At 37.4% G+C, this 13,664-nt stretch overlaps 1 pseudogene; it reads left to right on the forward strand.

Annotated features, from left to right (window-relative positions):
* The first annotated feature begins 453 nt into the window (after positions 1-453).
* On the forward strand, positions 454-2,091 carry LOC143033785 (trypsin-1-like; annotated as a pseudogene).
* The last annotated feature ends 11,573 nt before the right edge of the window (positions 2,092-13,664 follow it).

The raw sequence follows: 13,664 nt of genomic DNA on the forward strand, positions 1-13,664 counted from the left end.
AAGAAGAAGAAGAAGAAGAAGAAGAAGAAGAAGAAGAAGAGGAAGAAGAAGAAGAAGAAGAAGAAGAAGAAGAAGAAGAAGAAGAAGAAGAAGAAGAAGAAGAAGAAGAAGAAGAAGAAGAAGAAGAAGAAGAAGAAGAAGAAAAAGAAAAAGAAGAGGAAGAAGAAGCAGAAGAAGAAAAAGAAGAGGAAGATGAAGAAGAAGAAGAAAAAGTAAAGGAATTTGATAAAATTTTACTCCACCCCTTGGTCTCCATATACATAATATCCTTCTGCGACTTTTCAGAAATTCTTTTAACTCCCTCGCCTAAAAATAGCGAGAGGTTGGGAGGGGACGGCAGGGAGGGAGGGGTGGAGGCATATCGTCGTTCTCTATTCTGAAAGGCCGGGAACCCCAGGTTACGTAAAATAAATTATCTCAATCAAATGATAAGAGGTATTGACACTTTCCCATAGAAGTTGTTTGGTGGGAGGAGCTTTGTAGCTGCGCCCTCTATATAAGTTGGTTCTCGAAGTCGTCATCCTTATCGATACAGACATGAAGGTCTTTGTCTTGACTCTTCTGGTGGCTGGCGCTTTCGGTAAGTAGTGCATCTGCAAGAGTTTTTCTTTCGTTGTCTTTTTTTGTATGTATATTTTGTTGTTGTTGTATTTTGCATATTTGTTATATTTTGTTTGTTTATATTTATTGGTCTAATTTATCTATCATTTATTTGTTTATTATTTTTATTGATCTACTTTTTTATTATTTTTTTAGTTTTATTTATTTATTGTTTGCGCATTCATTCATTCATTTTCGTTTTATTGTCATCATCATTACTATCATTGTCATTATTTCTATCTAGTTTATCTTACTATTATTGTTTCATCATTATTATTTCATATTTTTATTTCATAGATATATATATTATTTATTAATTTATTTTCAAAACGTCTCAACTGATGTCGACATTTTGGTCTTGTAGCCGTTCCCTTGACTAAGCCCCGCCTACCGACGGGTCTGAACAAAATCGTAGGAGGGACGGATGCCTACCACGGTGAGTTCCCCTACCAGATCAGCTTCCAGGACGTTTCCTGGGGTTTCGAATTCCATTTCTGCGGTGGATCCATCTACAACGAGAGGTACATCATCACTGCTGGACATTGCGTCTATGGCAAGAACTATGCCCACCCCAAGAACCTTCAGGTGAGTTACACACACACGTACATACACACACACACACACACACACACACACACACACACACACACACACACACACACACACACACACACACACACACACACACACACACACACACACACACACACACACACACACACACACACACACACACACACACACACACACACACACACACACACACACACACACACACACACACACACACACACACATGTGCATATATTGTTACGGTTGTTGTGTATTCACTGCCTTAAAAGCTAAACCCGTTCGATTCCTTCGACTTAACTCTTGGCAGATCGTAGCTGGCGAACACAGGCTCAACAACCACGACGGCACTGAGCAGAAGTCCAAAGTGTCACAGATCATTCTCCACGAGAAGTACAACTCCGCAGACATCTTCAACGACATCGCTCTTCTGAAGCTCGAAAGCAGAATCTTAATGAACAGTTACGTCCGGCCCATCCCCCTCCAGACTTCTCCCGCCTCTGGGAACTGCCAGGTGACTGGATGGGGCGCCCTCAGCGAGGGAGGTTCTTCCCCAAACATCCTGCAGAAGGTGACGCTCCCCATCATCACGGACAGCGAGTGCCGTAAGGCCTACGGGCACAGCAAGATTCTCAGCTCCATGATCTGCGCTGGAGGATCTGGAGGAAAGGATTCCTGTCAGGGAGACTCTGGGGGACCTCTCAACTGCGGGGGTAGTCTCGCTGGGGTCGTCTCCTGGGGGTACGGGTGTGCTCGTCCAGGGTACCCCGGAGTTTACACCGAAGTCTCTTACTATGTCGACTGGATACACAGACACACTATGTAGGCTCGTCATGAGAGAATGTGTTTAATACAAGCTTCAGAACGATTTTGAATTTTTTGTTCTTGTTTTGTTGTTGTTGAAATATTCCCTCTTTGGAAGAGGACACACCTTTCGTTATGCGTACAGTGATCCATCTCTACTGAAGACAACGAAATTATATTCATCCTTATACAAAAGATATTTCTTTCCTAACCAAACGTCCTTATAAAACACAAGAATTTCTAGTATCTATCCTTTGATAAGTCTGAACCAAATCTAAGTTTGAATGAATGACACTGTTTAAGATAGATTAAAAAATAATTTACAGTTACTTGAATGAATCTGAAATTGCAAACATAGTTACAATTAACTCGTCTGAAAAACTCTGAATTCACAATTCCAAATACATAAAGAAATTAAATGAATTGCATATGAAATTGCAGTTAATTGCAGTTAGATGTACAGCCATGTTTTCATTATAATCCAAAAATCTAACTGTAATTTCATATATATTCATATATTTAAGTTTCAAATTTCAAATTATCGAGAATCCAGACTTTATAACAATTATTTGAAACTTTATTTTATTGTGAATAAGAATTTACTAATATTCTCAACCAGCATAAGTGAGCAATCAGTCGGCGTCGTAATTGCAGTGCTTTTGTTTTCAATATTCGTTTACAAATATAACTATAATTACTCAGAGTTAGGTAACCAGTTACCAACATTTAAGTTATGATTACTCATTAATCTTCAATAATTATCAGAATGTGCTTGTAAGCTTATGTCTTGTGCGTATATGTGCGTTTATGTCTATGTTGTGTACATGTGTGCGTGCATGCTTGTGTGAATCCAACTGCGATCAAGGGGGCAATTGTAGTTCTCATTCATGTGTAAACAGAAGGAAGAAGCAATTAAGCACAAACAAACTGGCCATGTTTGATCTTTCAGCCGCTCCTCGGCTGGAAAGCCATAACATCTAATGCACAATCAATCCCCATTGTAGGGAAGGCTTCGATGATGAAAAGAATATTTAGACATAATGACAAGTTGAGAAAGGTGGATAGTAAAGAATATAAGAACATAAGAATGAAGGGGACTACAAGAGACCATGAGGCCTACACTAGGGATTTCCATGTCCCTTACCAGTTCTTACCTATTTCCTTCGTAAAGAAGGTCAGTGCGAAACTAGTCAGGGATAAACCTCAGGCAAATACTTCTTTAACCACCTTCTTCAAATTGGATAGAAAAGTTTGGTGACAGCAAAATGAAGAAGATAAAGTATCACACAATAAGGAAGGGTTCAAGATTACACGAACTGCTTTAAAAAACCGAATAACAAGCAGGACTTTGTGTTGTTGTGTTGACATCCTGTTTGGACTATTATTGTGTTTGACATTGCAAACTCATACGATACGAAAAAAGACATATATTCTATATTACTTGGAACTTTTCCAATAAACATCGCTTGTTCAATAAACTGGAGGACAACATTCTTGACACTCTTGAACGAACACATTAGGATTTTTTTTTATGACGATACATTACAGCACAATGGTGGTTTCTCTGGTGAAAAATGGCATCTGTCTGGTGTAAAGAAATATACCAGATAATAATGAAATTTGGGTTTGCATTTTAGGTAAGTTATGGTATACCGTGACCAGAAAAGAATAACTTTGTTACAAAGGCGTTCGATAAATGTAAACATAAGCATTACAACTCTTAATTATCTGTGCACCGAAAATGTACATCATGACTTGCCAGGATTACAAACAATTTCCAAACCTTTTTGTTTAGCAAAATTTCGTAAAGATATTTTCTGACGTCATCATGCATTCTTTCTGGGTTTTCTTATGAAGTTTTCACTTTAATAATAATCCAAAAAATTTTGCAACGGAAATAAATGAATCCAAACTCTCCTATATGGTAATAATAAGAGAGGGAATGCTGAACCCATTGTAGGAGATGATCAGTTAGGCACTGTTCACACTAGCGGTTTGAACCGCGGCGGTTTAGCTACAATGTATGTCAGTGGAGGCGTTCATATACATCCGTGTAGTTTAAGTTTAACATATTAAAATTACATCTTAAATTTAGCGAAAAATAAAATAACTACTACATGCCTTATAGGTGAAATGTTTTAATGGCTGGCAGCTACATTTTGACCCTGGATCACCTTCGCTTAGGAAGGTGTGAGGTGATTAGCGGATAAGCCGTGATCTCTGGCCTTTTAAACGGTTCATTGACCTCATGAGGTGAGGGGTTGTGTGGAGGGGAGGAGGAGGAGGAGGGAGAGGAGAAAATGAAAAGGGAATGGGGGTGGGTTGTGCTGAGGGGGAGGGGGAGGAAGAGGCGAAGGAGTGCATTTTATGACTGTACAGTGGTATATTAGATGTTCTGTAAGAGGCCGGTAGTGTACGAATGGAAATGAGCTAGGGCATTAGAATAATTCAGACTCGACGCCTGCTCGAGGGCGATGTTATGTCTATGTGAGGGCGACGTTTTGTCTATGTAAACACACCGATGGTGGTGACTGTTTTATATTCGATTATGTAATCAAACTCTGTAAGCGCAGGTTACCTTCGTTTGACTAATGCTGAGGTAAACAATTTTTGCTAGTGGCATTGTAATGGCTTTCCGGATTGGTGCAAGGTGGAGAAGGAGGAAAAAACTATTGGTGCATGAATTCAAAGTCACGCCCATAAGGAGTGACATTTATTTGAAACGTCACTGGAGATTGGATTAGAAAAATTAGTGACGTCAGACGAAGGTAGCTTAGCGTAGGATACGGGATCTCGAGAGAGAAGATATAGAGAGGGTGTGGAGAGAGGATCAGGAGACGATGTAGAGACGAGAGAAAAGAGATCCCGAGTGTAAGCAGAAGGTGAAATTACAGTGAAAGAAGAAAGAAAATTCACCACCCTTTTATTAACCCAAAGGACGAGAGAACTAGGCACGGGGCCTAGAAAATAGTGAGACTACAGGAAAAGAAGGCAAGGGGCCTTGAGACGAGTGATATTACAAGTCAAATTTAAGTGACAGTGGTGACAAGGGGAGGTGAAAGTGGTGGCAGCGGTGGGATGAACGAACTGGGTGTTAAACACCTCCGAAGAGGAGTGGCGCATGAAGTCTACGGGAACAAGACAGCCAAAATCAAGAGTGTATTACGACTACGAGAAAAATCTACAACTTCAAGTAACTGCTACGTTGGGAACAAGCATTCTTCAAGATTCTTCAAGGTGATCATCATCTACAAGGCGGTCTTCAAGGCAGAGTGTGTGATGGAGGAGGAACAACGTCGTTGACGAATGACAAGACCGTAGAAGGACGTCAAACCAGACATTGACATCACGAAGCGACATCGCAAGCAGCCAGGCTAAAGCAAGGTATTAGTAATAAGTATGAGTACCCCTCAGAATTCTAACGTGTTGAGACACGAAATTCACACATCAAATACAAATATTCCAAAATTCACAGGAGAGTCTAACACATATGGTGTAAACAAGTTCTTGAACCTCATTGACACTCTTATAGTTAGTAAAAACATTACAAATGAGAATCGTAAGATTGAGATTCTCAAGGAGAATATAGATCCAGAGCATGGAAGGGCGAGGTTTGTCATTAACTTCCAGCAAATGGAATTAATTAATCAATATGATAATTACAAGAAAGCCTTTCTTAAACATTTCATGTCCAAATGTGATCAGGATCCTATTAGATCATTGGTAAAAATGATTAAGGAAGTTAGGACAAGTGAAACTGACACAGAGTACTTAGCTAGATTAGATAGATGGTCAAAAGACATGAATTCTATCTTGAAAGATTCAGACTGGATAGAAAGATCTAGTGAGAAGATGAAAATCTCACAGGTAATCAAATTGATTACATTTAGCTTATTGGCAAAGAATTCTGATGACTTAACAGCAGAAAGGCTGTACAAAGATTTAAAATCAAATATCTGTTTAGGAGAAGTAGATTATCTTCTTCAAGGATACAGTGAGACCAGAACAATAAACCCATATGTAATGCCTATAAATCAACAAAGCCAATATAGGAACTCTAGAGAGTTTAAGAAAACAGAAGTAGGACATAGGCGGCATGCTAGAAGTCCATCTAGGGATAGGGATACCAGAATCCTATGTTTTAATTGTAATGCATGGGGACACAAGACACAAGAATGTTTTTATGGGATTAATTACAGAAATTGCAAATACGAAGGTCACAATGAGTATCAATGTAGGAACCCTCCATTCTGTATTTACCATAATAAAATCGGACACAGAACTCATGAATGCCGAAATTTTCGGGTACCCCCAGGGCTAAGAGGAAAACCCCCAGACACAGAATAAACCATTTCAGACCTCCCCATATATATACCGATAGGCGGTATTGTGTTAAATATGGGAATGCAAGGGAGATGAAAGAAACTGACAAACTGATAATTACTGTTGGTAAAACTTCTGTAGGACCTCTCATTGTGGGTAAAGTGTTCAATAAGCCTATTCAAATTTTTATTGATACAGGGTCTGTAGTTAATGTAATTACTAGTAAAGTTTTAAACCAGTTAAACCCAGGAGTGAAAATGTTGGAACCAATCCGTTACACATTGCAAGGTGTAACTGGAAATCAGTTAAAAACATTAGGTAAGATTGAGCTAGAAGTTGCCTTATATACAAATGAACAATTGTACATCCCAGTGATAGTGGTAGAAGAGTCTGTTTTTCCAGGAGATTTATTGATAGGATTTGCAACTATGAGAAAAGAAAACATGGTAATTTGTCCTGCTGACTTAGGAATTTTAGTGAAGTCACAGTTAATCCCATTCTTAAATCAACCAGACTTAAGACCAGTGACAGGAATCAATGAATCCTTAGATAACATTTCTATCCTAGATAGCGAGGCCGAGCGGTCCAACCCTACAGAAAGTAAAACAATTTGTGAACCCAACTCAGAAGTTCAGGAAATCCCAGAGATTACTAAATTATCAACCACAGATGCCTTGAGAATTGCAGATTGCGGATTGACAAGGTCGACATTGTTACATCCCATGTCAATTAATAAGGTTGAAGTGTGTTTGAAAGGAATCAATGTAGACTCTGAAGTAATTACAGTCCCAGAATCAGTTAAACTTAAAGGATTGAAGTGGGACTCAGGGATTTATAAGACAAATAAGAACAGAGTAGAAGTATTAGTAATTAATACTATGAATAAAGAGATAGTTTTAAAGAAAGGTACACAAATAGGATGTATTCAGGTGTGTACTAAACCTATTAAGATTTTAAATGAGAATAGTGAGGAGATAGAATTACCAACTTCATCAATTTGTTCAGTACAAGAAGGCATAGACTTAAGAAATAGATATAAAGAATTATTACAATCAACTAATTGCCCTGAGTTGGATGAAGCTTTATTTGCTTTGCTTATGAAACATAAAAAAAACAATTGCTTTGCCGGGGGACGCCTTAGGCAAAACAACTGTTTTAAAACATCACATTAAGTTAAAACCAGGAACACAACCTATCTACATACCAGCCTACAGAGTTCCTCACTCTAAATTAGCTGTAGTAGATAAACTCATCACTGAAATGTTATCACAGGATATTATTGAACATAGTAAAAGTGAGTGGAATTTTCCGTTGATCTTAGTACCAAAGTCTGATGGGACTATGCGACCAGTTATTGATTACAGGGAACTGAATAAGCACACCATTCGTGACAGGTTACCATTACCCATTATCGGTGACATTTTGAGAAGTTTGGGAACTGAGAATAGATATTTTAGCACTATAGATATCAAATCAGCTTTTTGGCAAATAGAATTGCATGAAGATTCAAGAGAGTTCACAGCATTTTCTACTACAACAGGACATTATGAGTTCAAGAGAATGCCATTTGGGTTATGTAATAGTCCATTAACTTACATGAGATTAATGAATACTATTCTAGATGGATTGTTAGGAAACACTGCCAGTGTATTTCTAGATGACATTTTAATAGTTTCTCAGACTGCAGTGGAGCACTTTAAGAAATTAGATTTGATATTCTCAAGACTAGGAGAAGCTGGGTTAAAAGTAAAACTTGAAAAATGTAAGTTCTTGCAAGACAGTGTCATTTACTTAGGACATAAGATAGACAGACACGGACTGAGTACAGTAAATTCAAATGTTGACGCTGTCAAGAATTTTCCAGTTCCGACCAATGTAGACAAGGTTAGGAGCTTTTTGGGATTAACAGGATATTATAGAAAATTAATTCAAAGTTATGCTGACATTGCTAATCCACTAAGTTCTTTGTTGAGAAAGGACTCAAAGTTCATATGGGGACCTGCGCAACAGCAAGCTTTTGACAAGTTGAAAGATAAACTCACAAGTTCACCTATTTTAATTTTTCCCGACTATGAAAAAGAATTTATTCTTTGTACTGATGCGTCTGACATAGGGTTAGGAGGCATACTAATGCAAGAGAGAAATGGAACTTTGAAACCCATAGCTTACACATCCAGACTTTGTAATAGTGCGGAGAGAAACTATTCTATAACTGAAAGAGAAACTTTAGCAGTAATTTATTCTTTAGAAAGTTTTAGGGATATGATACTAGGGTATCCCATCAGAGTTTGGACTGATCACACAGCTATTCAGAACTTATTTAAGCATAAGAATCTTAGAGGCAGACTTGCTAGATGGTTTGCGATACTTCAGTGCTATGAAATTCAATTTAATTATATTCCGGGTAGAAGGAATGTAGCAGATCCACTTTCTAGAAACATTAGTCAACCAATGACTGGGACTGGGTTGATTAATTTTGTTTGTAGTATAGAAGAATTAGTAACTTTAGATGAAGAAATGCTAATAAGAGAACAGAGAGATGATGAGACATGTGATTCAATAATCAAGCATTTGATGAACCCAAGAGGAGATCCTCCAAAGCTACCAAAGGGGTATAAGATAGAGGAATTTCATTTGATTAATGGAATTTTGTATAGGAAAACATTTGTAAATGGGAAAGATATTTCTAGAGGTCAAGTAAATCAGTTGGTTATACCACAAACTCTGGTAAATGAGATATTGAAGTTACTTCATGATAGTGATTGTAGTTCACATCCTGGAAAGGATAAAACTTATAGACAGGCACAACTTAAGTACTTTTGGCTAGGTATGAAGAAAACTATATATGATTATATAGAAAAGTGTGTAAAATGTGTAAAGGTGAAGGGAAATACACCAAAACCTGCTCCTATACTCACCTATCCCATTCCACAGAAACCTTGGGAAAGAGTTCACATGGATACTTTGGAATTACCATTAACCGAGAACGGCTTTAAATACCTATTTGTTGCTATTGATTATTTTTCAAGATTTTGTATATTACAACCCATAATCAATAAGAAAGCTGAAACTATTGCTTCCGTAATCTATGATCAGATAATCTGTAATTTTACTACACCTAACATCCTAGTTTCAGATAATGGGACTGAATTTAATAACAAAATCTTGGAAAATCTATGTAATGTGTTCCACATCAAGAAAGTCAATATACTCGTTAACCATCCCCAAAGTAATGGAGTAGTAGAAAGGTTAAACAAAAAGATAATTATATGTCTTAGAACCCTAATAAGTCCTCATAGTGTAACTTGGGATACTTGGATTCCTTGTGTTAAGTGTACCCTGAACAATCAAATTAATGTAGCAACTGGGGATACACCTCATTTTATAATTTTTGGGGAGGACAAAACTCTGCCATATGAAATGTTGACTGCAGAGCAAAAACCCATATATAATATGGATGATTATATAACCAATAGGATAAATACTCTTCAAAGTATTCACCAAAGAGTTAGGAAACATATGCAGGTGTATTCACAAAAGATGAAGGAACAACAACACAAAATAGCTCATAAACTAGAACTGAAAATTGGGGAATTAGTAATGGTCAAAATAACCTCACCCAATAATAAACTTTCACCAAGGTACACTGGTCCATATAGGGTAATTGATTCTGCAGGTGGAAACAAGTTTAAACTTAAACATTTAGAATCAAGAGAAGAATTGATAGGACATTTAGATGACATAAGGAAAATTAGCTTGCAGATCTATGAAGATGATTATAGTAATACTTTGTGCATAAATATTAATAACCCTGGAGAATATGGAGAATATTATAATGATATTTTTCAAGAGTTGAACATTAATCTTGATGTATTTTACAGATAGTATTGACCATTTGTATGTATTTGGGATGGGAGACCTAAACAACTGGAACTTGGTGTCAAGCAGATACATGGAAACCTAAAACCCAGGATCTGCTGTGGTTAGACTTGGAACCTTAAGGACTTAAGGACCTCTCATCTGAGTACACACATGAGTATTGTGACCATTTTAAAGTAATAAGACTGTCTTTGAAAATGAAGTGTGTTGGAAATAATATTGAACAAGAAGAGACACTCAAACTCTAGATTAGTGTGTTTTGTAAATTAATTGCTATTATCTTTGAAAAGATGATAAACCATTCAGAATTTAAAGTTAGTGCTCATAGTGAATTTTATAATCAATTACATCCTTACTGTAGACAATCTAAGAGAAAGCATGATCTCTTTTGCGTTCCGAGAGGCTTCGCATGAACTCTCTGGTTAGGAATATGTCTGTTATGAACAATTGTCATTACCAACGAATTTTGGTAGACCAGATCCCTCATTGTAACATACAAGGATCTCATTACCTGTTTTTCCCTAACAAGACAAAGGTATCAATAAATTGTCCCGGGTTGAGTCCTAAATTGGATTTGGTTGAAGGTCTTGTCTCTATTCAAGATAACTGCGAATTGCATGCAGACACTATTTCCACCATTTCTAATACCCTTAATACAATGCATTTAACCGAGGACACCTACATTTCAACCTTCAACTTCACATTGCCTGAAAACTCCCCTCCCTTGAAAATTAAGAGAAGACCATTGTCAAGATCTCCCTCAAATGAATTACCTATGCTACCAATCCTTATCATACCCTTACTTTCAGTGTTAGTGGCAGCACTGATTGCCTTTGTTGTATTCCGGAGATTGGCTCTGTCAAAGCAAATCAACCATGTAACCGCTTAATTCAATACCTTATATATATATTGAGATGCATGTTATTCACATTTATAGGTATTATGTTTATGTATTATTCCCAATTTATTGCATGAATGATGTATTTTGGAGGGTAGATTAACAATTACGCAAGGGTAGATTAGCTTATTCTAGAAATATATTAGCAAGCCCTGTAAGAGGGAAATAAGAAATTGGTCGGGACGACCAAGGGTAGCTGCCGAGCCCTGTAAGAGGCCGGTAGTGTACGAATGGAAATGAGCTAGGGCATTAGAATAATTCAGACTCGACGCCTGCTCGAGGGCGATGTTATGTCTATGTGAGGGCGACGTTTTGTCTATGTAAACACACCGATGGTGGTGACTGTTTTATATTCGATTATGTAATCAAACTCTGTAAGCGCAGGTTACCTTCGTTTGACTAATGCTGAGGTAAACAATTTTTGCTAGTGGCATTGTAATGGCTTTCCGGATTGGTGCAAGGTGGAGAAGGAGGAAAAAACTATTGGTGCATGAATTCAAAGTCACGCCCATAAGGAGTGACATTTATTTGAAACGTCACTGGAGATTGGATTAGAAAAATTAGTGACGTCAGACGAAGGTAGCTTAGCGTAGGATACGGGATCTCGTCAGAGAAGATATAGAGAGGGTGTGGAGAGAGGATCAGGAGACGATGTAGAGACGAGAGAAAAGAGATCCCGAGTGTAAGCAGAAGGTGAAATTACAGTGAAAGAAGAAAGAAAATTCACCACCCTTTTATTAACCCAAAGGACGAGAGAACTAGGCACGGGGCCTATAAAACAGTGAGACTACAGGAAAAGAAGGCAAGGGGCCTTGAGACGAGTGATATTACAAGTCAAATTTAAGTGACAGTGGTGACAAGGGGAGGTGAAAGTTAGGTCGCATTGCAAATTGATGGAGGGGGCTTTTTCTCTAATGTACATGGCCTCTAAAAGTTGGAGCTTTCTGGAGTTGTTATGGTGGCCTATGGTTTTGGTATTCTTTGATATTAATTCCCTAGTGATTACAATGTTGTGGCATTTCTTTACATGTTCCTTTATCGCCCCTGTTTGCTGATGGTACGATAATCTTCTGCCTAACGTGCATTGGGTATGACCAATATAACTAGCTGGAAGTGCAAAGTCTTCCTCTGGACAAGTAAATTCATAAATTACATTGGTCCTTTGCAATGCCTCTGGTTTGAACATGTTATTCTTCATGACCAGTGAAGATGTTTTGGGATTTTTATAGTATATGATGACTTTTATTTCATCATCCTTTTTAACGGGTTGGCAATTTCTCTTTATTATATCTCTAACTGCCTTTTCATCTTTCTTGTACGCCTCTGTGTAAGTATCTGGTGTTTTGTTTGGGGTTTATCATGGGGTTTGTCTTGGGAATAAAATCTATGAAGCATTTCTTTTGTCATGTTGTCAAAATCAGTATTAGAGTATCCATTGTTTGAGCATTTGTCTTATGTGCTTGAGTTCATTATGCAGAGCTTTCCATGATGAGCACACTAGTAAAGTTCTTTTTATATAAGCTCTGATGGCACCTTTTTTGTAATTATCTGTGCATTCCCCGTTTCCGTTCATGCATTTGTTTAAAGGTCAGATATCAACAGATATACCATTCGCTAAAAATCATCGTATTGCTCGAAAAAGTACTTTTTAAAAGCATACAAATAAAGTTTTTACCTATTACAGAAGAATCTATTCAGAAAATTCACTTTTAATTGCGCCTCGCATACCACTTTTCCGAAGTCTAGTTATTCAGAATAACAATATTGTTTGTTTGGCAACTGTGACGTCACGAACGCGGAATTCCCCGAACCTTTCCCGAAGCGCACGGGCGGAATGTTTCGAATAGCAGACGACGCAGTGAAATGAAGACAAAACTGTTTTTTGCCAAATTTGATAAGATGTAGATGGTGGAATTATATAGAATACTGTCAGTATGTTTTTTTATGTACATTAAACTGTAAATACAAAAAGTTATTGAAGTCTTGATATCTGACCTTTAAAGGTCAGATATCAAGACTTCAATAACTTTTTGTATTTACAGTTTAATTTACATAGAAAAACATACTGACAGTATTCTATATAATTCCACCATCTACATCTTATCAAATTTGGCAAAAATCAGTTTTATCTTCATTTCATTGCGTCGTCTGCTATTCGAAACATTCCGCCCGTGCGCTTCGGGAAAGGTTCGGGGAATTCCGCGTTCGTGACGTCACAGTTGCCAAACAAACAATATTGTTATTCTGAATATCTAGACTTCGGAAAAGTGGTATGCGAGGCGCAATTAAAAGTGAATTTTCTGAATAAATTCTTCTGTAATAGGTAAAAACTTTATTTGTATGCTTTTAAAAAATACTTTTTCGATGATTTTTAGTGAATGGTATATCTGTTGATATCTGACCTTTAAGTTATTAGGCTTCCGGTATACATTCATGGTAAATTTATTGGATTTGGAGTCTACTGATATGTCCAGTAAGGGGAGAGTTCCATTGTTGTTCAATTCCACAATAAATGAGAGTCCAGAAATCTCTTGGGGACGGTATCTTAATAGTTCTAGGTCTCTAGTTGATTTAACCTCCTTCTCCTCCC

The sequence above is a fragment of the Oratosquilla oratoria genome, chromosome 16, assembly GCF_046742065.1.
Source record: "Oratosquilla oratoria isolate Oo_2021 chromosome 16, ASM4674206v1, whole genome shotgun sequence".
In the NCBI taxonomy this organism is placed as follows: Eukaryota; Metazoa; Arthropoda; class Malacostraca; order Stomatopoda; family Squillidae; genus Oratosquilla; species Oratosquilla oratoria.